This window comes from Panthera pardus, unplaced genomic scaffold (genome assembly GCF_024362965.1).
Source record: "Panthera pardus isolate Hobbes unplaced genomic scaffold, ASM2436296v1 HiC_scaffold_12, whole genome shotgun sequence".
NCBI lineage: Eukaryota > Metazoa > Chordata > Mammalia > Carnivora > Felidae > Panthera > Panthera pardus.
The window spans coordinates 107,471,863-107,496,511 of record NW_026526677.1 but is presented as its reverse complement, the minus strand read 5'-3'; positions in this window follow the sequence as shown (position 1 = coordinate 107,496,511).

The following is a 24,649-nucleotide window of genomic DNA, read 5'->3' as shown; positions in this document are numbered from 1 at the left end:
GTCACCAGTGTAATTCAGTCCAAGTACGAAAGCTTGAGAAGCAGGAGACTCCAAGGGTCCAAGAACCAGGAACTCCGAATTCAGATGGCAGGAAAAGAGGGGTGTCTCAACTCAAAAAGAGAGAGTTAATTTATCTTCTTTCACCTTTTTGCTCATTTTGGCCCTCAGTGGATTGGATGGTGCCTGCCCGCATTGATGAGGGTGGATTTCTTAGCCCACTGAAGGAATTGCTAATCTCTTCAAGCAGCATCCTTATGGACACACCCAGAAATAATATTTACTAGCTGTCTGGGCATCCCTTAACCCAGTCATGTTGACACATAAAATTAACCATCACAATATATATCTCCTATGTATTATTATATTCAATTTGTAGTATATATACAATATATAAGATAAAATATATATATATACACACACACACACATATGTAGGATTTATGTATGTATAGGATATATGTTGTATATATATATATATATATGCATGCTTGCACTCATATAGAAACATAGGTATGTGTTTTGGAGAGAGATTGACTTCTCATACTTTACTGATTTTCATAGGAAGATGATATATTTTTAAATATGAATTGTGAATATTCCTCTGTTTTATTTCCTAGATGAGTTTTTAAAGGATTCCATTTATTTTTCTTTGTGGAAAGATCATTAACTCCTAATTCAGTTTCTTTAATGATTATGGGACTATTCAGGCTTTCTGTTTCTTCATGAATCACTTAACACTTTTGCTTTTTTCTCAGGATTTGTCCGTTTTATATATTCTAAAGCTTATTGGCTGAAGTCATTATCTTTTTAGTTTTTTGCTCTATCTGTACTATGGTCCCCTTTCAGTTTTGCTATTGTATGTTTCTGCCTTCACTCTATTTTACTTGATTAGTCTAACCGGAAGCTTAACAGTTTTATTAGTATTCTCAAAGAAATATCTGAAGGATATTTGAGTACTGTCTATTGTTTTTCTTTCTCTGTTTATTTCTGCTTTTATATGTGTTATTTCTTTCTCTTTCGGGAATCCCCCCTTTTTTTGAGGGGCCTGTTTCCATCACACACTAATCAGATAGTTCAGAAATCACCATGACATGTACTTATTTGATAATAGGAAGTCTCATCTAGAAAAATTGTGCTGTTGGAAATTTTTTTCTAAGCTAGACATTCAACTTTAAAACTTTCAACCTTTTACAAGCATGAAAAAGTATAAATTTCCTCAAATTATTATTTTAGCCTTCCATGAATTTTGATGTATATCATTACTATTTAATTCTAAATATATTTTAATTTCCATTATATTTTCTTTGACTCATACATTATCTAGAAATACTTTAATTTCCAGTCATAAGGGGCTTAAATTATCTTGTAACTGACTTCTAATTTAATTGTGGTCAGAGAATATTCTGTGTGTGATAGGAATAATTTGAAATGTGTCGAGACATATTTTATGGCTTAACGTGAGACAATTGTTAAAAATGTTCAATGGATCTTGAGGATAACTTGTATTTCTTACTATTGGATGCATGGCCCTATAAATATCTACCAAATGGAGCTTTGAATGTAATTTTTGTCAGCTTGAGTACTAATTATCTATGGAAGAATGTTGAAAACTCTTGGTATGATATTTATACATTTTTGAGGTTCTGTTAACTTTCATTTTATGTCATTTGAGGTTATTTTATGGGGTGCATATATGATCTCTATTGATTGAAAATTTTTATCACTAAGCAATGAGTCTCTTTATAAATGCTTTTTGTCTCAAAATTGAATTTTTTGATCCTGTTTTGATTAGTACATGTCTAATGCATCTTCATTGTTATGTTTAAAAATTTTTCAGGTTTGTACATTTTATACTTGGTTCTTAGAAATAACATATAGCTGATTAAAAAAGAAATCTGACAGGGGAGCCTGGGTGGGCTGAATTGGTTAAGTGTTAGACACTCGCTCTCTCTCCGACCTTCCCCCCCACTCTCTCTCAAAATAAATAAAAAACATGACAATCTGTCTTTTAACTATGAATTTATTATTATTACTGATATATTTGAATTCATTTTTACTCCTCATGTTGTGTTTTCTATTTGTTTCTGGTGTTCTACACTTCTTTATGTCTCCTTTCTGACTTTATTTTAGATTACTTTTTTCTTATTCAACTCCCCCCATCCCATTCTCCTGCCCTGTGCTTTTTAGGATTATATATACCATTTACCCCTGTTTCCTGGTTTTCCTTATAAACTCAAAGTTGAAAATTAGTTGCTGAACTTTTGAATAATGTAAGAGTCTTATGGTTTGGTTTGTTTTGGTTTTGTTTTGTTTTTGTTTTAAATCTCTGATTATCCTTGTCTGGGCCTAGGGCTATTGTTATTCAAGAATTTATTTCTAGCTTAAAAAAAAGTTTCACAATTTAAGTATTAATGTTTTATACACAAAGATTTAAAAAAAAATTTTTTTAACGTTTATTTATTTTTGAGACAGAGACAGAGAGAGACAGAGTATGAACGGGGGAGGGGCAGAGAGAGAGGGAGACACAGAATCGGAAGCAGGCTCCAGGCTCTGAGCTGTCAGCCCAGAGCCCGACGCGGGGCTCGAACTCCCAGACCGTGAGATCGTGACCTGAGCTGAAGTCGGACGCTTAACCAACTGAGCCACCCAGGCGCCCCCACAAAGATTTTTAAAATTCGTCTAAATCCTTACTAATTGCTTTGTTCACCATTCTTTGTTGTATCTCAAATCTTAATTTTTGAATCATTTTCGTTGTTTTTGAAGTTTGTCATTTAGAAGGCCTTTTTTTTTTGAGACAAGTATGATATCATAGTTGATGGTTATCTGAAAAGTCTTTATTTTGCCATTGTTCTTCAGAGTATTCTTATGTATGTGATTCTAGAGTTACAGGTATTTTCCTTCAATATTTGGTCATGACATAAGATTCTGGCTCCTCTTACTACTCTGGGTTTCATGTCAGTCTGCTTTTCACTTATTTAAATATTACTTGTGTGTGTGACTGTTTTTAAGATCTTCTTTTTAAGATTTTTAAATGATCTTTCATGTTTAGATTTCATTTTAATATTTCGGTCTTTATTCTGATTTTAATTCATTGGGATTACTGAACCTGAAAATTGTGTTTGGCAACTTCTGAAAAATTCTTACCCCTTCTGTCTTCAAATATTGGATCTCCATTTCGTGCTTCAGCTTTATTTCTACAATATCAATAATAGCAGTAAGACTCTGTCACTTTATCCTCTGTGTCTTAATTTTTGAATTTTTTGAAATATCCCTATCATTTATTTTTAATTATGAATAAATTCTTCAGTTCTCCTTTCCATATGTTAATTATTTTTTCATCTATGTCTAATTTTAGACTTTGAGTCTAAGACGTATTAGGGGCACCTGGGTGGCTGAGTTGGTTAAGCGTCCGACTTCAGCTCAGGTTCTGATCTCCTGGTTCATGAGTTCAAGCTCCGTGTCAGGATCTGTGCTGACAGCTCAGAGTCTGGAGTCTGTCTCCTTTTTTCTCTGTCCCTCCCCCGCTTGCACTCTGTCTCTCACTCTCTCTGAAAAATAAATGAGTATTAATATGTATGTATATCACACTTGGGAAATTTAAGACTTGGCTGGTTACATATTTTATTTCCAGTATTTTATTTGGTTCTGTTTACAATTAATTTGGCTATTTTTGGTAGTCTCTTGTGTAATTTTTGACTCCATTAAAAAGATTTTTTTGAGCGTATTATATGGAGTATTTTATATTCTGAATCAGGTAATTCTGAATAGCTGAAGTCCTTGGTAGGAAGTTGATATTTTCTTTTCTTCCTTTCTGACTTTTGCTCTTAGTATCTTATTTCTTCACTTGCTTAACAATTTTTATTTTGAGTCTATTTTAAAAAAACCCAAAAACTTAGTCTATGGAGAAGTCTTGGGGTTCAGTTTTGGTGTCTTTACCTGGAAAGAATGACATTTATTTCTGCAATATAACTGAAAGCATTAACAATTAGGATACAGTTCGATTTAGTCTCTGGATTACGGGTTTCTCTGATTGTACCCATCAGCAAGCAGACCTGTGATGCTGGCTTATAAATTCTTAAGGGGTAGCTATCATCCATGGTAATCTTACTTTATTGTGTGCTACTACAGCTGTAACAGAGGGAGATAGGTTTCCTTGTGGGCTCACTGTCGTGGGAGACAGCATTTTTCTAGCTCCCTCTCGTTAATGGGGAAGTCTGGTCTCCTTTGGCAAGCCAGTGAATCCTATTCTTCCTTCTGGCAATATTTTTGAGTGCACGAATCACATAGGATTACAAATGATTACAATTATATTGAAATACAGTTGCTATAGGCTAAATGTGTCCCCTCCAAATTTACATGTTGAAAAATAGCCCGAATGTGATATTTTGGAGGTGATACCTTTGGTGACTCGGTCATGAGATCAACGGCATTAGTACCTTTATTAAAGACATCCCACTGAGGGCCCCTTGTTTTCTTCTGCTGTGTGAGGACATAGCCAGATGATGGACTTCTTTTGACCTGCAAGCAGGTTCTCACCAGACACCAGATCTGCTGGTGCCTTGATCTTGGACTTGCCAGCCTCCAGGAATGTGAGAAATAAATTTGTATTGTTTATAAGCCATGGTATTTATTATGTAAATAAGTCATTGTATATAAGTCTACGGTATTTTGTTACAGCAGCCCAAGCGGACAGAGACAGCAGTTAACAAAACCCTAAAAAACAAATGTGTGATAGATTAATATATGTGCTGCTTTATTCATACACCAGATAATAAGATTGGGTGATCTGTGTAGTAACTACCATAATTGCAAAGACAGTTATAACAAGTATACACATTATTTCAAGTTATCTGCAACAGTCGGAATCTGTGATTTTTATTAGAGGCAAAGACATGTTTATCGATCAAACTACTGTGATTTGTTGCTTACATTCAATTAAAGGATATTTTAGTTAGATATGAAAATAAAGATGTAATTTTCCCCCCATCCAAGTGCATGGATTCTCTGAATTCCCTCATTAATACCTTGGGATCCCACAGGTTTAGATCCCTGGAAAGGACTAGCCTCCCGTTCCTTTTTTGTTCAAAACCTTAGGCTCCTGGGCTTGGCACTTTCTCCCAGTTACTGCTGCCTTCTGCCTTACAGGTCATACTCTGGATTCAATCCCACCTTCCTTTTTCCTCCTCTTTCAGGATTCTGTTAGTTTCTCGGAGTTGAACAGTATGTTTCAATGTTTGCTTTTGTTCTTTTTTTTGTGGGAGCTGCTTGCGTATTTCAGGGCTCTTCATTATATAAATGTAGTAGATACATGGTTTCCGCGATGCGGAAAAGAGAATCCTAGGCTTCTGCCCTGATAAGATTGTAGAGGCTAGAGACTTCACTTTTTGTTGTGTTGTTAAACCTGCAGCAGTGGACAAAGTGTCTACATATAATAGATACTCAGTAAATATTTGTTGATGGGGTAAGTCAATCCATGAGTGTGGGACTCAAAGATTACCTGTGGTTTCTCATTTTCCAGAGCTAACTCTGAACTGTTAAAGGAATTTTATAGTTTCAAGGTTTTAAGATGCAATCCTCCTGTGAATACTATGTGACCTATGTTCACAGAGAATATTCTAGCTACAGATCTATATATAGAGATAATGAGTGAAGCATATACCAGGCACGGCTATATATAGATTTATCTCACTCCAGAGAGCGAGGGAGATTAGAACAAAGCTCTTACACAACTTTAGCAAGATGGTAACATTTCCTACATGTCTAATTGCTCTAATAAAATCATTTTTAAAGCGAAACGTTTTACAAGATTGTCTCTGAAACACTCCACTTTAAGTACCACACTTCTGTCTGAAGATAGATTAGTTTTCATTTTTGTTTAATATCTTAACCTCAAGGGCAGGATTGGCCAGACGTCTTGCTCCTGCTGCTTCATTCTCCTCGGCTGCCGCATCCAAGACGATGGGCTATAAATCAAACTTGAGGACAGCTTTAGAACCAACGTAACCATTTCCCCAACTGTCATTATCTCAAGCTACTTTTTAAGAATAAGCAAAAGCATCCGGATGTGTTAGTGACATTTTCTGTTGTGAAAGCTTAAAACCAAGTGCTTGCTATGTTTGGTTCCTACTGTGATTAGTCTTTGCTTTAGAAAACAGCCTTGCTGCGGCACTCCCCTGCCATTTGTTAAGAGCAAATTATATATTACCTTTAGCATTTCACTCACCTTTTATCTACAAAAATGTGGCGCTGATTAAGAAAAAGGACATTTTGTTCCAAATGTGCAGTGTTCTCAAATGCCAAGTCTCTACAGACAGAAGAAAAATGGGCCCAGAAATAGGGAAACCACAACAGAACCATTTCAGATTTATTATGTTCAAGCATAACACATTTGGACACGCACATACGCATCTTTTTAGAGTGGGGAACGGTGGAGAACTCACACATCCTTCAGCTAAAAGATCAGAAAAGAACCTTTTTCTCTTTGTTTATTGCCAGATACATAGTTTCCTCTACTGTTGGGGGAGTTATACAAGCAACATTCAAGATTAAAAAAAAAAAAAAAAAAAGATAAAGGGAAAAGCTGGCAACATTTCCTCGGATTGAGTTTTGGGAGATGAATAACTGATCTTTAGTAAATGGTGAACGGTTGAAAAATGAGCAGGAGTTGTGGAATTTGTTGCAGGTTGAATTGTGTGCCCCTAGAAAACACGTTGGAGTCCTAACTTCCAGCACCTGGGAATATGACCTTGGTTATGAGCAAGTCTTTAAAAATGTAATCAAGTAAAGCAAGGTCATACTAGATTAGAGCAGACCCTAGTGCAGTGACTGGTGTCGTTACCAGAAGAGGGAGAATAAGAGAAAAAGAAAGGCATCATTTCACATGTTGTTAAATAAAAATAATGGGTTATTTCTATGAATTTCTGAGGCCTTTGGGGTAATCTGTGCATTGGCGTGTGGGCTAAGGCATTGTTTCCTCCCTACCAGCTGTTTCCAGGCCAGGCACCGCCTGGTCTCCCTATCTCAGTGCCAGAATACTCTGGGCTTTACCTCTTTGAGAGCACCACACTTCAGTGCAGTGGTGGTTTTTTTTTTGTTTGTTTTTTTTTGGTTTTTTTTTTTAAGATTTTATTTAAGTTCCAGTTAACAAACAGTGCAATAGTAGTTTCAACCCAAAATACAAGTTTTGGGTTGATGGGTTGTGAAAAGGTTTACAGCTGACGGGCAAGAAACAATTCTTTAAGATCTCTTTGGTGCAAAAAGGTGATTTTATTAAAGCATGGGACAGGACCCATGGACAGGAAGAACGGCACTGGGGTCATGATGGGTAACTTATTATATACCCTCAGTTTGGGAGGGGGTCAGGGATAGAGGAAGTCTCTAAACTATTCTGGAAGCAAGGTTTCCAGGACCTTGAGGGACTAGCTGTTGCTAGGGAAATGCCCTTTATTACCATTTAATTAAACCTCATTATGAGACCCTTCAGATACATATCAGGGGGCCATAAGCTTGGAGTATGATTGTCTGCCCGTATCTTGCAACGGTTGAGATACAGGAAGTAGACTTACAGGATCCTCGAGGTTGGGATCATGTTAAGCTGAGATTGTCTTTGGCCTCTAGCAAAGTATCATCATCAAGGCAGCTGAGCTCCTAGAGGGAGGTCACTCTGCTGGTCTCAAGGACTTGTCAATGGTCTGCAGGCAGTAAGGGAATTTAATTTTTCATTTGCCTTAGTTTCCCACATTACCATGCAAGCACTTCAACCCCTTTCCTTTGTTCTTGGGTAGCCAGGAATGTCTGAGCAATACCACACATATTCCTCCTGGTGGTGGTGGGGGGTGTGCCAGCCTGGATTTTGCCCTCGGCTTGCCCCATGCTCCCTCATCACAGGTGTACAATATAGTGATTCAACACTTGCCTACGTCACCCGGTGCTCATCACTACAAGTGCATCCTTAATCCCCATCACCTGTTTCCCCCATCTCCCCACCCGTCTCCCCTCTGGTAACCATCAGTGTGTTCTGTGTAGTCAAGAATCTGTTTCTTGGTTTTTCTCTTTTTTTTCCACCTTTGCTTGTTTAATTTATTTCTTAGATTCCACATATGATTGAAATAATAGGGTATTTGTTTTTCTCTGACTTATTTCACTTAGTGTAATACTCTCTAGCTCCATCCATGTTGTTGCAAATGGCAAGATTTCATTCTTTTTTATGGCTGAGTAATATTCCATTATATATGTATACATACACATGCACACATGCATACACATTATATATATACACAAACATACGTACATATACATACATACAAAGCACATCTTTATCCATTCATCAGTTGATGGACTCTTGGGCTGTTTCCATAATTTGGCTACTGTAGACAAAGGTGCTATAAATGTAGGGGTGTAAGTATCCCTTTGACTTAGTATTTTTGTATTCTTTGGGTACATACCTAATAGTGCAATTGCTGGATTGTAGTGTGGTTCTATTTTTAACTTGTTGAGGAACCTCTTTATTTTCCACAGTGGCTGCACCAGTTGGCATTCCCACCAATGGTGCAAGAGGGTTCCTCTTTCTCCACATCCTCACCAACACCTGTTGTTTCTTGTGCTGTTGATTTTAGCCATTTTGACAGGTGTGAGGTGATAGCTCATCGTGGTTTCGGTTTGTATTACCCTGATGATGAGTGATGTTGAGCATTTTTCGTGTGTCTGTTGGCCATCTGGATGTCTTCTTTGTAAAAATGTATACTCATGTCTTCTCCCCAGTTTTTAATTGGATTATTTTTGGGGGGGTGTTGAGTTTTACAAATTCTTTCTAAATTTTGGATATTAACCCTTTATCATATATGTCATTTGCAAATATCTTCCCTTCCGTCGGTTGCCTTTTAGTTCTGCTGATTGTTTCCTTCACTGTGCAGAAACGTTTTATTTCGATGTAGTCCCAATAGTTTATTTTTCTTTTTATTTTCCTTGCTTCAGGAGACATAGCTAGAAAAAAGTTGCTATGGCTGGTGTCAAAGAAGTTACTGTCTGTGTGCTAGGATTTTTAGGGTTTCAGTCTCATGTTTAGGTCTTTAACCCATTTTGAGTTTATTTTTGTGTGTAGTTTTTTTATTTAGCTATTTTTCTATCTGTCTCTGGTCTCCCTCACGTGCTCGCTCGCTCGCTCTCTCTCTCTCTCTCTCTCTCTGCCACTAGAGTCTAAGGGCCTGGGGGCAGGGTTCCATTTGCATTCCGTCTTTGAATTCTTTGTTTTCAGCATCCTGCCTGGCAAAGAGCAGGCTCTCAGCCTTGGAACAACAGAGTCTCTGCCCTCGAGGGCCCCGTAGTGCAATCTGGCACACTTTTTCAAAGCAACATTGACAAATGGCAATGGCTTTCCATTCGAGCTCACATTTGTTAATGCTGCTTTTAACAAAAGGTGCCAGCATGTTATCCTGGCACCTATTCCACCATAAAAACAATACAAAGTCATCTCCACAAAAACAAGGGTTATCCTGTGATAAGCCCCTGCGTCCAGGGAGGGAGCTGCAGGAGAGAGGAGTCAAAAAATTTACAGGTATGTTGAGGATACAGGAGAGCTCTTCAATTTTCTGGTTATTTATGTTCTCCCCCCCAAGTCTCTCCCTAGCAGTGACTTTAGCTAGCTGTGGGTGCCCTGCCTTTAAATTAGTGGTGGTGCTGCTGTTGACTTCAGGGAGCAAATCTGAGCTACTCCATATTTTAACTGATCTGTCAGGTGTTGCCAGCAGCTGCAAATTAATCTAGCCCCCCCCCCCCCACCCCCTTACCTAAGGTACTTGCCGCCAGGATTTACTGGCTGCTGCTGTTATGCGTTAACACGCTCCTTGGAGTGCGACGGTCCTGACGATAGTTATTTATTTTCGGGAGGTGGCCTTCTCACAGGAGCCCATCCGTCCCTGTGTCAGGTCAGCCTTGTCCACCAGCTGCTGCGGCTGCCACGGGCATCCCGCCAGCCGAGCACTGCAGATGCAGAGTGGCTTTCTTTGCTTCCTCTAAGTCCCCTTCCCCTTCCCCGCCATGTGTATTTCCATGATAAATCACCCTAGAAAGATTTCCAATGCGTTTTGACAGGATGAAACTGTGTGATTCGGCTTGATCTCGTTAAGAGCCCCATAGCCAAATCCCTCTGAAGCACACAAGACAAGGAAAGCTTGCAAACTGTGGATGGCTTGTCTTTCTAGCTGAGAGGGAGGCACAGAAAGACCTTAATTGACATGGCCGACTTCCTGCCCTTGACCTAAAGGAAAGAGATATTTGCTGCAGGTGCTCATTTGCAGAGTCCCTGTGGAAGTGAAGCCTAAGTCACTAAGTCTGCAAAAAGGAGAAGCACCCAGGCTTCTGAAGAACGTTCTAGCCCTCTTCATTCATTCATTCATTCATTCACTCATTCCACAAATATGTGAGTGCTAAATGTAATAGGCACTGGGCTAAAAAGACAAAAATCCATGCCCTCAAGTAGCTCACAGTGTGGTGGGGAGGAGAGATAGGCAGATGGATAATCATATATCAGCATTAAAAAGCACCGGGTATTACAGTGAGTGGGGACATCACGCTCTATCTTGAAGGGGTGGTGATGAGGATGAGCTTCCTGGCGGAATTGCTGTGGAGACGGGTTTCATAGGACGAGCAGGTGTGAGCAAGGTGGATTTGGGGTGGCAGAGGTGAGCTGTCGTGGGCATAGGAGACAGCCATGAGCAGAGGCTTCTGTGTCCCTTCCTGTCGACCTCATTTGCAAATTTTGCTCTTGGGCCGTGATTCTCCTATTTGTTGCTTATGTGTTTTCCGTTTTGAGATGTGTGTTCACCGTTGGCCCTGATGCCATGTAGGTTTCTTTGCATGGACCAAAATTTTGTATATCCCTGCCTGAATGATCGTGACTATCTTAGCCCACCCCTTGATTTTAGGTTCATTACTGTCCTCTTGATACTAACAGCCTGTGGTGAATTCACAACCACTAAAACATCAAAGACATTTCCTCAGAAACAAGATGCCCGTGCCCTCTGTTTAGGTTGACAGGACATTTACGTTGGGTTTGTGTTTTCTCCGTATCTTTATTCCCAGCTGCCTAATGCATAAGAGGGGGTCACTCTGTCTTGGTTGAGAGAATAGACCAATGGATGGTCCAGGTAATAGGCATCCTATGTATTCAGTGTCTTTTATTCTGTCTCTTCAAAGGACAGAGGACAGTGGTACCGAAACCAGTTTTATGGAAGTTCAACTTATCTGCATAGTCAGAAGGAGACCGTAGGATTCAAGAGCCCGTAGTCAGACGACCGTGACTGTGTGTGTGGCTTGTAGGCGGCACGCAGAATGGAGAGGGTCCAACTGAAGTACGTGTAGGAACCTTGTGCACAGAGACCTCAGGCTGGAAAATCAGGGCAGAAATGATGATGGAGGGGAGGTGGCTGGGGGGATGGGTGAAATGGGCGACGGGCATTAAGGAGGGCATGTGCTGGGAGGAGCTTGGACGGGTGTCATATGTAAGTGGTCTATCACTGGGTTCTGCTCCTGAACTCAGTACTACACTGTATGTTAATGAACTTACATTTAAATAAATAAAAAAAAAAAGAAATGATGATGGAGATGGATTCGTCCTTATCCTGTCTGCAGTGGCTCATATTCAGGACTCTTTGCCTTGGCCAGACAGGAAAGAACTTCTCTTCTGCATATGAGAGAGGCGGGAATGCTTTTTACAGGCAATTAGCTTAAAAAGAGAGCAGTTTCTTGGCTTTCCAGAAATGACAAAAAAGATAATGAAGTCTCTGAAGATCAGACAAAAGCCACGGTGGTAAATGACATTTTATTCATTAGGACAGATACCCAAGTATCCTGTGCGTCTGAGAATGCTTTGTCCTTGGTACGTGGGCATAGAAACTGTGGGGTACCCTTAGTTCCCAGTAACAGCAGTAACCCCATCTGACACCTGCCTGGCACTCTGCAGGTGAACCATGCTTTGACGCATGTCATTCAGATTACAGAAGGGACTTCTTTTGGGGGCAGGGCAGGTGGAAAGAGGAGGTTTTCAAAGGAAGATTGACTGTTTCCATCCTTTAGGAAACTTAACAATCGGCTAAAGCTTTGTCTCTGGAGTCTGTTTCAGGCTCCGCTTAAATAGTTCTCAGGATAGGGCTTAATAATTACGAACTGGAGCTTTCTTGGCTCTCCCCACCACCCTGTGCTCCAGTGCCATCACAAGGAGAATCTTGAACCCAAGTCCTTCCTGGAAAAGCCTGAGATTCTGCAGTCAACCCCCCTGATGGTGGCATTGGCTTCTTGCTATCTTGGCTTCTGCCCCTGGGGGCTCAGATTTGAGAACCTTCATGCTGAAGGGCAGAGCTTCATACTGTCACTGATTGGATGGGTGCCTCCTGCCGGCTTCCTTGGATCATGGTTCCAGAACCTCTGCCACTGAGACCATTCTCTTGCTGGACCCTCCACTGGACTGTGTCCTGCATCTTTCTGTAGCCTTGGTCACTGTGGTCATCGCTAATTTTGAGGCCAGTGATTGCACTGTAGTCTCCATTGTAACCACCATGACCGCCATTTTGTGCCTCTTAGATCACCTGTGGTATGTAGGCAACTCAACAACTGATTTCTTTGCACAACTTGTATCTCTTGGGTTTGTCCCATTTTTTAGGTCCTTGGAGCCAAGAAAACAGGGTGTCATGACATAGCTATCCTACTTGCCCCTGAACTTGGCTTTGCTTTCAGAGCTAACTGTCCTGGCAGAAGTGAAGGGCAACACTCCCCCTTTCCCTCAACCAACCCATGCTTGATGAAGAAAACATAGTTGAACACAGCAGGACATAGGGCAAATTTTAGTTATGTACTCTTTTGATGCAAGAGTATATGGTTGTAGTCCCACTTTGTGATCCTGCCGGCAGGAGGGAATAATAGCTTCCTCCCAAGGGTGAGGCCAGTGATGGGAGTTGATTCTAATTATCACAACAAGGGATCGATTCTAAGTACCACAACCACGGTGCCTGTGTTACAGATGAGGATACTGAGGCTCAGAGAGGTGATGTAATTTGCCCAAGTCATGCTGATAGTAAGGGCCCAGGGCTACATGTTATGCTCAGATTTTTCTGGCCTCTAAGCCTGTGTCCTTTGCACTCCATGAGGTTTCCCTTTTCCCTTTCCTTCTATAGTCAATGGAGAGCACTCCTTCGGAGAGGCTTCCCAAACAGGTTATCCAAAGCCATGTCGGTTTTTTTTTTTTTTTTTTGTCCTTAGTAATTTTGATTGATGTCCCCAAAGTTAGAAAGCTAACAGGCCATAGAGAATAAGGTTTCTTTAGGCTCTCAGGATCAACTGCCTGTGAATTGTATTATTATTATTTTATGTTTATTTTTGAGAGAGAGAGAGAGAGTGCATGCATGAGAGGGGGGAGGGGCAGAGAGAGAGAGAGGCAAACACAAAATTTGAAGTAGGGTCCAGGCTCTGAGCTGTTGGCACAGAGCCCGACGTGGGGCTCGAACCTGTGAACCGAGTGGTCTTGAACTGAGCTGAAGTCAGATGCTCAACTGACTGAACCACCCAGGCGCCCCCAAATGTCTATGAATTTTAAAGTAATCCTCATTTTAAATCTGATTGCAAAAATAACTTGTATTTCTTACGGAAGAAAAAACCCCCACAAGGAATAAAATAAGAATCACACATAAATCTGACTTCCAAAGATCCTGTGTTCTCCCATCTGCCTGTGTCAGCAGGACAGACAGATTTTGTGGTTTCTGTGTGGGGGTGACCCCATGTACTCTGGGACATTATGATGCCCAGCCAGGACCTGGGTGCGCTGAGGAGGGTGACTATGAATTACCTACCTTACCCCTCGTGTGATCCTCATGGCCTCATCACAGGTTTGATCCTGTGTCCTGATAACTTCACCAGTGTTCGCTCTTGTCTCTGAAGACCAGGTTCTACCCACTGCTCGGGACTGGTGACTGCCATGACACTTTGCCAGCTTGGCAGCTAATCAAGACTTAGGTGGTTTATGCTCATTTGAAGATGTCAGGAGTTTCCTCCAGTAGAAGAGCTCAAAGAAACAAATTGTTGACTTCCTTTAAAAGCGTGTACTTCCCTGGGGGACCTGGATGGCTCAGTCGGTTGAGTGTCCAACTTTGGCTCAGGTCATGATCTTGCCGTTCGTGAGCACTGCGTCGGGCTCTGTGCTGACAGCTCTGAGTCCGGAGCCTGCTTTGGAATCTGTGTCTGCCTCTCTCTCTGCCCCTCCCCCGCTCGTGCTCTGTCTCTCTCTGTCTCAAAAATAAGTATAAACATTAAAAAAAAAATTCACCTTCCTTAAAATTTGAGAGAATGATTAAGAATGTCTTTGGGGCACCTGGATGGCTCAATCGGTTGAGCGTCCGACTTCGGCTCAGGTCATGATCTCACACTATGTGAGTTTGACCCCCGAATCAGGCTCTGTGCTGATGGCTCAGAGCCTGGAGCCTGCTTTGGATTCTGTGTCTTCCTCTGTCTCTACCCCTCCCCTGCTCATATTCTGTCTCTCTCTCTCAAAAATAAATAAACATTAAAAAAAAAAAGTCTTCCAAAAGTTGTCTCACTGAGGCAAAAAGTGTCTTTATAATGAAATTAGATTGTGATGCACCAAATGGACAGTGATAAGGTCTTGATGGTCATTAACTGATCGTTTTACTGGAGGGCAGTGACTTATGCATCCTCAGCTGAGAGGAGAAGGAATCAGGGGTGGGGACCCACCCAGGGTCAATGAGGCAATGGAGGTGGTAGGATTGCAGGCTGAGGAGGTAAGGTGAGGGTGGCCTGAGGCCTGTGCAGCTCCCTAGGATGGATAATCTGATTTGTCATTTGTTCTCCCCAATTTCTTACAGTCTCCATTTCTTTACTTGATCCTGTTTGGCTTCATGGAATGTAGTGGAATATTTTGATCACTGCCTGGGAATCTGAGCTTCTCTAATTCACTCAAAGACTCCAAAACACACTGATCAAAACTAGATTTTTGAGATAGAGCATCTGATGGAAATTCGGTTTTATGTTCTTATGGCCCTTTGCAGGCTTGACTTGAACTCTGAAAAGCAGTCTGACTTGCTGGGCACTTACATCTCTGCTTCTCTTTCTGCCCTTTTCTTTGTCCTTCCCTGTCCTGCACCCACATTTCTCAACCTCTGAGAGGCAGAGCCGTGCTTTTCAAACTTGATGGTGGGAGCTGATCACCAAGGGATCTTGTCAGACTGCAGATTCTGAATCACTGGGCCTTGGGTGCCACCTGAAGACCCCTGGTGGTGGTGCTGTCACTCCTGTGAGGACCACACTGTGAGGTCCTCAGACCCAGGCTCTGAGCCTCTGTGGGGTTGGCAGAGCCTTGGGGAGGCTGCAAGCTTGGCTGCAGACCAAGCCAAGTGTCTGGCTCTCAGAGACCTGTTGTCAATCTGGTGTTGGCTTAGGGTGACCCAAAGGTGTCGGCACTGAAAGACGTAACAGCCACTTGCCCCTTTCCCCTGTCCGCTTGGAGCGCTTATGTGACTCGACTCAGACCCAGGGCTTTCTGTGTGCCCTGCGACCCCACTGTGCCAGCCCTTCTGCACTTGGGGCTTCTGGGGTCTCAGCTTACCGAGCATTGCTGCAGCCATAGGGAGGGACACAGATTGTTCATATTATACTTCCTGTTTTCTCTCCCTGGCCTGGTTTCTCGTTATGAGAGAACAACTTCCCTCCAGTTCTAGGGGCAGGAAAGCAATGCTAGTATGAGAGTTCCAGAATGCGCCGAAGTGGAAAAAAAAAGGTGGAATCTGGTGTTGTAATCATTAAGTAATAACTCTTGATATTCAGGTTCGACATTGATGGACTTGACTGTTTTTCAACAGAGACAAACTGTGTTGATTATGTTCCTCCCCCGCCCCCCCCCACCCCTAGGAGTCTGTTCTTCCAGGCTTATTACCTGACTATGGTTGGAAAAGTTTGGTATAGCTTGGGTAGCCCTCTGTGATGAGACGAACTGCCGTGTGATAACGGTTTTAACCATACTATCATTTAGGAACCCGGGTGCCCCTGTGGCTCCTGGTGTTACTGGATCTCCCAGGAACCAAGATGCTGGTTTTCCAGTTTAAAAGGGCCAGTCTTTAAAATACACTTGCCCTTGAAAAATTTGCTGCCACATAGCTGGAATCCCAAATAATTTTTGACCAAATGTTTAGGTCACTGGTTCTTAGGTAGATTCAAATGGAGACCAATCCTGTGCCAGAAATCTGAAAGATTCTTGGGTTCTCTGACAGATTCTGAATGGGATAAAATAGAATGTGGTCTATGACAGGGCTTTTTAGGGGGCAGGGGGAAGATGAGTGCGTTGGTTGTTGGGGTCTTTGGTGGAGGATGAGGACCAGACCTGACTCCGCAGGAGCAATCCATCAAGCCTGGGAGCTGCAGGAGAAGGCCTCACCTGAGGACTGTGACCAAAGACCCTGATGGGAGGTACCAGAGAGGGGGCTGGTGATGTATTTCAGGGGAAGCTGTTGGCTAAGAGTGGAGTCGGGAGCAAGGGGCGCAGGGCCACACACCCTGCCTAAGTTAGTCCGATGGCACCCCCCCCCCCCCCCACAGCCCTTGCTCACAGTGGCAGGCCTGGGTACCACAAACCTCAGCCCTTGGCTTCCTCCACCTTCTGCCACAGCTTATTGGCTCAGGAGTGGACACCTGAGCCAACGATGGTGCTCTGCAGTCTGACAAGTGGCTCTGGACATGTGCGGGGGTGAGACCCCGTGCAGAGATGAGCTGGTCAGCGGGAAGAGAACCGGGTCCTCCTTCTGGTGGGTCTCTTAAAGGAACTGTAGGATGGTGATGAGGAGCCAGGTTTGTCTGGACACAGAAATGCAGGCACCAGAAGGTGCTGAGAGAGAACAGAACAGTCTTCTTATTTCCACGCAGCCAGATTACATCTAAGGACACTCCTGGCATCTTTCTGACCCCTCACCCACTCACTTGGAGAGAAGGGGAAGTTGTTGACCGCCTGGAACCTCCCCTTGCCTCTGAGGCAGTCGTAGGCGAGCTTGCTGGGTCTGCCTCCGCAGGGGTCTCTGCCGTGACTGGTAGCTAGGTTTAACTCAAGGGTAAACTATTAGGGAACCAAGAGCTTCCCCTGTTGGGCCTGACCTCAGCTCCCTTCTGCAAACAGCGTCATCAGGAAGAGAGATGGTATTTTAATCTCTGTCTGCTTGGCGCCTGTGTCTCTCTCTCTGAATTGTTTCTGAATTTGACAGAGAGAGAGGTGATGATTTCTTGGTCGCTCATGATCTGGAGACCTTGTGCAGAAATTAAGATGTAGAATGTGGGGATCAAAGTAAGTGGTACCTCCTGGGCCGGCAGCTGTGGTCCCGAAGCGTTAGTGGGTGTCGGCGGTGACCCGTGTATTGCTGTGTGGTAGCTCGACGAGTTGGGTCATTGGCTTCCCATAGGCCCGGCTTTGTAAGTGGCTTCAGGCCCTGGGTTTAACAAGTCAGTCGTACGGGCGCCTGATGCTAGTGGGTTGCTACCTACCATAGCAGATTTGTCTCAAGTTGAGCAACAAGACCAGAGCTTGTGGCAGGTGGCAGGGAAGGCTCAGAGGGAGTTAAGCTTCGAAAGAGAGCCTTGAGTCCCGCTGGAGACTTTGCCTGAAGCGGGCGGAGTCCCGGTAACAACTTCTTGCCTGTCTTAATGTGCTCCTCGTCAAAGTCCACAAAGGTAGCTACGTGCCAAGTGGGCTCACTAGTGTGTGAGTGGCCCTCCCGCTACGCATCGTGAGTGCCAGACCGAGGGAGTTTGTTGGGACTTGGTGCCTCAGATTCCATTATTTATGCTCGGGGACATGGGAGACTTGGGAATGTGGGGAAGCCTCCGGAATTCTCTGTCTGAAGAGTTGCTCCTCCGGCGCTGCTCCGCCTCAGCGTCGCCCGTAGGCTTGGTTTTATGTCTCTCGGAACTGAGTCGAGGCTCGGGCTGGGCTGGGTACCCGTAGGTTTTTTTGAGATGAGCCCAGGAATGCAGCGGCACCCTCTGGGCCCTGAGTGGAAGGTGCCAAGATTGCTGCTCTGCAGCCTGAGAAGCTGGACCCACTGCTTCAGTGGGAGAAGCTTCTCCACCGACCCCTGTTCTCACGGATCGTGAGCACCCGTCTCTTTCCTCTGCACTGTGCCGTCACAAGGACGGAGTGACTTTCTGAACCTTTGGAGAGAATCCCGAAGCCCAGCAGCCCTGGGAAGTGCCTGAGAGAGAGGATACGGGGGACAGGCCAGAACTGTCTACCTCAGCTATGTTCAGACCAGAAAGTCTTGGTGGGGCAGGGAGTGTGGATGGGGCATAGCTTCTGCGACAACCTGTTAGGTATATAAACTCTGACCATGATTTCCGAGATCCATAAAATAGCAGCCGATCTTCAGAATAAACAAATGCTTGAAGTCCTCATTATTGCAGAGAACACACCATCAAAAGGAACTAAAGTAAAAATGATCTCGATAAAATAACGTCGAATCCAGAGGCTAGAAAGGCTTTCGCCTAGAATCCTCAGTTTCTAGAATCAAATTAGCTCAGGAAATCAAAGAGGAACAAGAGGAGTCTGAGAGTATATTTCAGTTTTATTATCAGAACGGGAGCAAGGGAAAAAATAAAGTAACAGAAGAAAGTATGATTAAACTGTGATGGAAGAGAGATCGCCTCGGGAGATGTGTTGCAGTGGAGAGGACAAATGAAGATAATTGGAAATTAGACGTTTGAAAGCCAGGATGGACAGGTGTGGAAGGGAAAATGAGATGTTGCTGGGTGTAAGTGCTCTTGAGCAGGGCTTTAGAAAAGAGGGAAATATTTTAGATATTACTAAATCAGAAAGAGTGACGGGCAGCCAGTAAACGTAAGAGAAGCAGTGTCCTAGGGAGAAAACCGGAATGACTTATCAGAAGATGCCGGAATTCAGAACACAAGTGAAAAACACTCTCAGAGCGGCACATACTCCGTAGTGAGAACAATGGGCAACCATCTTTGCAAATGGGGACAGCTGTTGTCAGGGTGTGGAAAAATTGAGAGAAGAATACTAGGAAGAGGAATAGCTTGGAAAGCTTCAAAACGGTGCAGGAATCACGTGCACCTTGAGGGAGCATAACCCAGTAAATGGGTAGAGTTGGTGCAGTAAGAGAAGGCACAGACAAAAAATGGGCATATTAAGTGAGAGCAGACAGATGATAATAGACGAAGTGTTCTTGGTGAAGGGGATTTGAGCATCCCGATGAGGTTTTGAAGGTGGGAAGTTTTGTTTGAACAGCGGGTGATCGCAGTAGACGCAGATTGTCTTGATCTCATATTTCTTGCTCTAGGAGAATGTGCAAGACAAAATTTGAAGGAGTATATTCTCAAATCACATGTCTGAGCCAGGAGGGAAAGTAAAAGGCAACAAGATAGGCAGAATTAAGCACTACCTGTGTTAGAATGGAAAGCGATGTCCTTAAAGAGCATCTTGAACAGTTTAAAACTCAAATGAGCCTTCCTGAAAGGAAGAGGGGAACAACAGATGGAAATAGGACTTAAAAACGGTGCTGGATGTTCTCCACTGACTCCTCCGTCTGTACTGTCCAGCCTTCCAGTTCCTGCTCTGTGCTTCTGGAGGTCCAGTTGCTATCACTGAAGCTCTGCCCTCTAGATCTGGTTGGGTTTGGTCAGTGGACATCACAGCAGGGATCAGAGAGCGGGAGTGGAGAGAGGCTGAGGTACTAATCCCCTGGCTCCCTCCCTGACAAGCTGCTGCTCCCTCTCCTTACCTCTACAGTGTAAGTTGGTAACAGCTTCCATGCATGGTTCCCTTCAGCTGCCCACAGATCCTCATAGTGCTCAAAGAAACAAAGAAAATTTAGACGTTTTTAATTATGCAGGTAAGCAAAGAAAGTCACTTCAGATGAGATCTGTTGGCTGATGCTATTATCACTGCAGACCTCTGACCTTTGTACTAATAGTTATTTCTTGCAAGAATGTCTTGAATGCCTTTTTTTTTTTTTAAAGAAGAAAACATTTTGTTTCGTAATCTGTTTGGATTACCTCTGAGGAGATGAGTAATGATATTCAGGATTCGTACACAGGAATGCCTTTTAAAAGGCTGAACTCTGCACTGCTGGTGGGAATGCAAACTGGTGCAGCCACTCTGGAAAACAGTATGGAGGTTACTCAAAAAGTTAAAAACAGAACTACCCTATGACCCAGCAATTGCACCACTAGGTATTTATGCAAGGGATACAGGTGTGCTGTTTTGAAGGGGCACATGCAACCCAATGTTTATGGCAGCACCATCAGCAATAGCCAAAGTATGGAAAGAGCCCAGAATGTCCCATCAACGGATGAATGGATAAAGGTGTGTGTGTGTGTGTGTGTGTGTGTGTGTGTGTGTGTACTCGGTAATCAGAAAGAATGAAATCTTGCCATTTGCAACTATGTGGATGGAACTAGAGGGTATTATGCTAAGTGAAATTAGAGAAAGACAAATATCATATGACTTCACTCATATGAGGACTTTAAGATACAAAACAGATGAACTTAAGGGAAGGGAAGCAAAACTAATATAAAAACAGGAAGGAGGACAAGCCATAAGAGACTCTTAAATATGGAGAACAAACAGAGGGTTACTGGAGAGAGTAGGGGAGTGGGGATGGGCTAAATGGGTAAGGGGCACTAAGGAATCTATTCGTGAAATCATTGTTGCACTATATACTAACTAATTTGGATGTAAATTAAAACAAATAAATTAAAAATATCAAACTAAAAAACAAAAGAGTGTCTAGGCTCTAGGACATCTTCGTCTTTCACGGAACTCCCCCCTGAATATTTTTAGAGAAAATTCTCTGCCATATTCTTAAACACTGTGAAGGAAAGAGAATTAAGAAACTCCATGCATAACCAGTCCAGTGTCTAATAAACTTCATCATCAAAATTCTTTAGTCTGAAATGTTTTTTTTAAGTTCTCAGGTTGCAATTTGTATTTTCTGTTTTTTGCAGTATAATTAAATACAGTGGTATATTCATTTCGAGTGTACAGCATAAGGATTCAATAATTCAACGCTTTGTTCAGTGCTCACTGTGGTAAGTGTAGATACCACCTGTCGGCAAACAACATGATTACCGTATTATTGGCTGTACTCCCTATGTTGTACTTCTCATCGTCATAACTTATTTTATAAGTGGAAGTTTGTACCTCTTGATCCCCTTTATCTATTTCACTGTATTCCCACCTGCCTCCCCTCTGGCAAACTCTTGTTTGTCCTCTGTATTTAAAAATCTGGGAGGTGGGGTTGTCTCTTTTTCTCTTCCTTCATTTGTTTCTTAAATCCCACATATGAGTGAAATTATGTGGTATTTGTTTTTCTTTTGACTGATTTATTTCACGTAACATTATACCCCATAGGTCCATTCCTTTTGACACAGATGGCAAGATCTCATTCTTTCTTATGGCCTAGTAACAGTCCATTGTATATATGCACCACATCTTACTTACCTATTCACCTATCAGTGGTCACTTGGGCTGCTTCCATATCTTGGCTATTGTAAATAACACTGCAGTAAACATAGGGGTGCATATATCTTTTCAAATCAGTATTTTTATGTTCTTCAGGTAAATATCCAGTAGCAAAATTACTCTTCCAGTGGCTGTACCAATTTGTTACCAGTGGACAGAGGATGGCTTTTTTTTTTTTTTTTTTTTCATTTTAGACATTGAGAGGGATAAAGGGAGAATCCCAAGCAGGATCATGACCTGAGCTGAAATCAAGAGTCAGATGCTCAACTGACTGAGCCACCCAGACACCCCTAATTTTGTTTTTAAATTCTACATATAAGTGAAACCATATGGTATTTGTCTTTCTCTGATTTTTTTCGCTTAGCGTAATAGCCTCCCTCGGTCTATCCTGTTGTTGTAAATGGCAAGATTTCATTCTTTTTTATGGCTGAGTAATATTCCTGTGTGTGTGTGTGTGTGTGTGTGTGTATACACACACACACACCACATCTTCTTTGATGGATGCTTGGGTTGCTTCCATATCTTGGTTATCGTAAATTATGCTGCAATAAGCATAGAGGTGGAGGGTGCCAGACTGGCTTATTCAGTAGATCATGTGACTCTTGATCCTGGGGTTGTAAGTTCAAGGCCCACACTGGGTATAGAGATTACTTAAAAATAAACACAGGGGTGCAATATGCTTTTGAATCAGTGTTTAACAACCCTTTAAGTCAACATTTGAGAGATACTTGGGGTGCCTGGGTGGCTCAGTCGGTTAAGTGCCTGACTTTGGCTCAGGTCATGATCTCATGGTTTGTGGGTTCGAGCTCCTCGTTGGGCTCTGTGCTGACAGCTCAGAGCCTGGAGCCTGCTTCAGATTTGGTGTCTCCCTATTTCTCTGCCTCTTCTCTGCTTCACTCTCTCTCAAAGATAAATAAACATTACAAAAATAAAAAAAAATTACTTGTTCAACATTTTTATAAGGGATGGGGAAAATTTATATTTTGCTAAGAAAATGCATTGTGCCAAATGTAATCTAACATTTTAACTCACTTGGTTTATCTTGCATTTCTAGATTTTTATAGCACTCATGATTGGATAGGTTTAGTTACTCAGACTCACTAAGGATGGAAGTAATTTACATAGAAATACTTGCTAAGTCTTCTTCAAAATATTTTGAAAGCTTTTTTCCCCCTGGCTTGTATGTAGGCAAAGTATTTAACACTTGTTGGTTGTTTCTGCTTTAACTTCATTTTTCTTTTGGAATTTTCTGATCGGGACACCTTCTGTGGAGTAATTCTCAAAGGTTTCTAATGTAGATGGTAGTAAAATGCTCATTTGCAGCACAAGGCATTATGCACTGTCAGCTGGGACTGGTGGCTTCGGATTACTGCAGTCACATTGTGAAATGTGTATATTTACCTTGTGGAAATAGTCACCACAGAGGGCTCAGCACCAGCTAGGATCACTTTCTGAAATTTTTACTCCAGAGTGTACTGCCTTATTCTCTAGGAGCTGGATCACATCTTGCCTGTGATGTAGTCATGTGTGGAAACTGATACTACAGTTGCTGTGTGTTTCCTGAGGTATTAGTGTCCCTTACAGACTGATCGCCCTGGGCCCCTACCTTTTTGGCTCCTCCCTGATTCAGGGACTGACCAGGATACAACAGGAGAGACTGGCGAAAGAGAGGCCAGGCCTCAAGTTAGTGGCACTTGGATCGTTCAGTAGAGGAACAAGTTCTCATGATGGTGGGTGGCTAGGTTAGAAGCGGTGGGCTAGAGCATAATGTGCAAACCTTTTACTGCAAGGTCCAGAGGGTTTACCAGGTAGAAAAATGTGGGGAGGATTCTCATGATGAACTGTTGACATAACGTGATGGTTTTTGACTTCACAAATACAGGAATTAAAATACTACATAGCTAGGGTTCCCAGAGCAAATTAGTGCAGTGTTGAAGTAAAATAAAGTCAAATACTTTGCATTACTGAGATGCACTGAAGACAGTAAGTAGTCTTTAAGGAAACGACTGAAAACTGTTGATGTGTAAGCCCTGTTGATACTATATCACTTGTATTAGATTAAACTTACTGAAACTTGGCATTAATATGTAACTGGCTTATTGATACCCATACTCTCCTTTAAAGTCAACTTTCTCCTGAGAAAATCAGAAATTACCATCTGCAAAGATAATTGAGTGAAGACACACTGAATTATTTGGGTCACTTAGGAACCAACTGAGTTAACCACCCTGGAATCTCTTGGTCCTTGTATTCAAATGTATCACTGCTCTTTTACCCCATCTCATCAGGTGCAAAACGTCACCTGAAAGCACATTAAAACTGAGGGGTGCTCATGTCCTGCGTCGGGCCCTGTTTCACCAGTAATTAACCAGGAGTCTCCTTCTCAATCTAGACCTTTATTCCTCATAAAATTTGTGTCCCTCTATTCATTGGTGGTACTTTGTGCAACTTACCTTCTTCTTCAACCTTGGAAGGTGGACAGAGGCCAAATATCACTACTTTATACCTAATAGTTGCATAAATTAGGGAATTCACTCAGTACAATTAAGGATCATGTCTATTTAGTCTCTACATTCCCAGCATAATTTTTTAGCATAGGGTATATTCAGCGAATGCTTGGTGAATAAAGGAACATATTTCCGGTCCTTCGACCCACCAACCTATTTTATTGAGGCACATTAAGGTTGTTAAAAATGTATCGGCCTCCATCTTGTTTTAAATGGCAGAATGAGCCATGAATGAAATAAGTGGTATCTTCATAATCTTTAGAAGGGTTCAAATTTGATGACTATCTGACATCATTTCTGAGTGTGGCTGTGGTATAGACTGATAATGTAAAACCAAGAGGGGTGAAATTGGCTGAGATTTCACTGTGTTCAGCAAATCAGCTTTCTAGTCATTAATAGTTGGCAGTAATGTGATGAAGCATTTGGACCCAGGATCTGCCAAGTGTCTTTTCATATCTGGTTTACACATGGAAAATCTGACAAGTTTTACAAGTAATAATTAATGATAAATCTTAAGAAAAGACAAGAACCAGGAATACTCACATTTGTTATGATTAGTTTTTCCCTCTTAACTCTCTTCTTCAGATGGGGTCACTTTCTAGGGCTCTGTCTTCAAGTTTACTGAG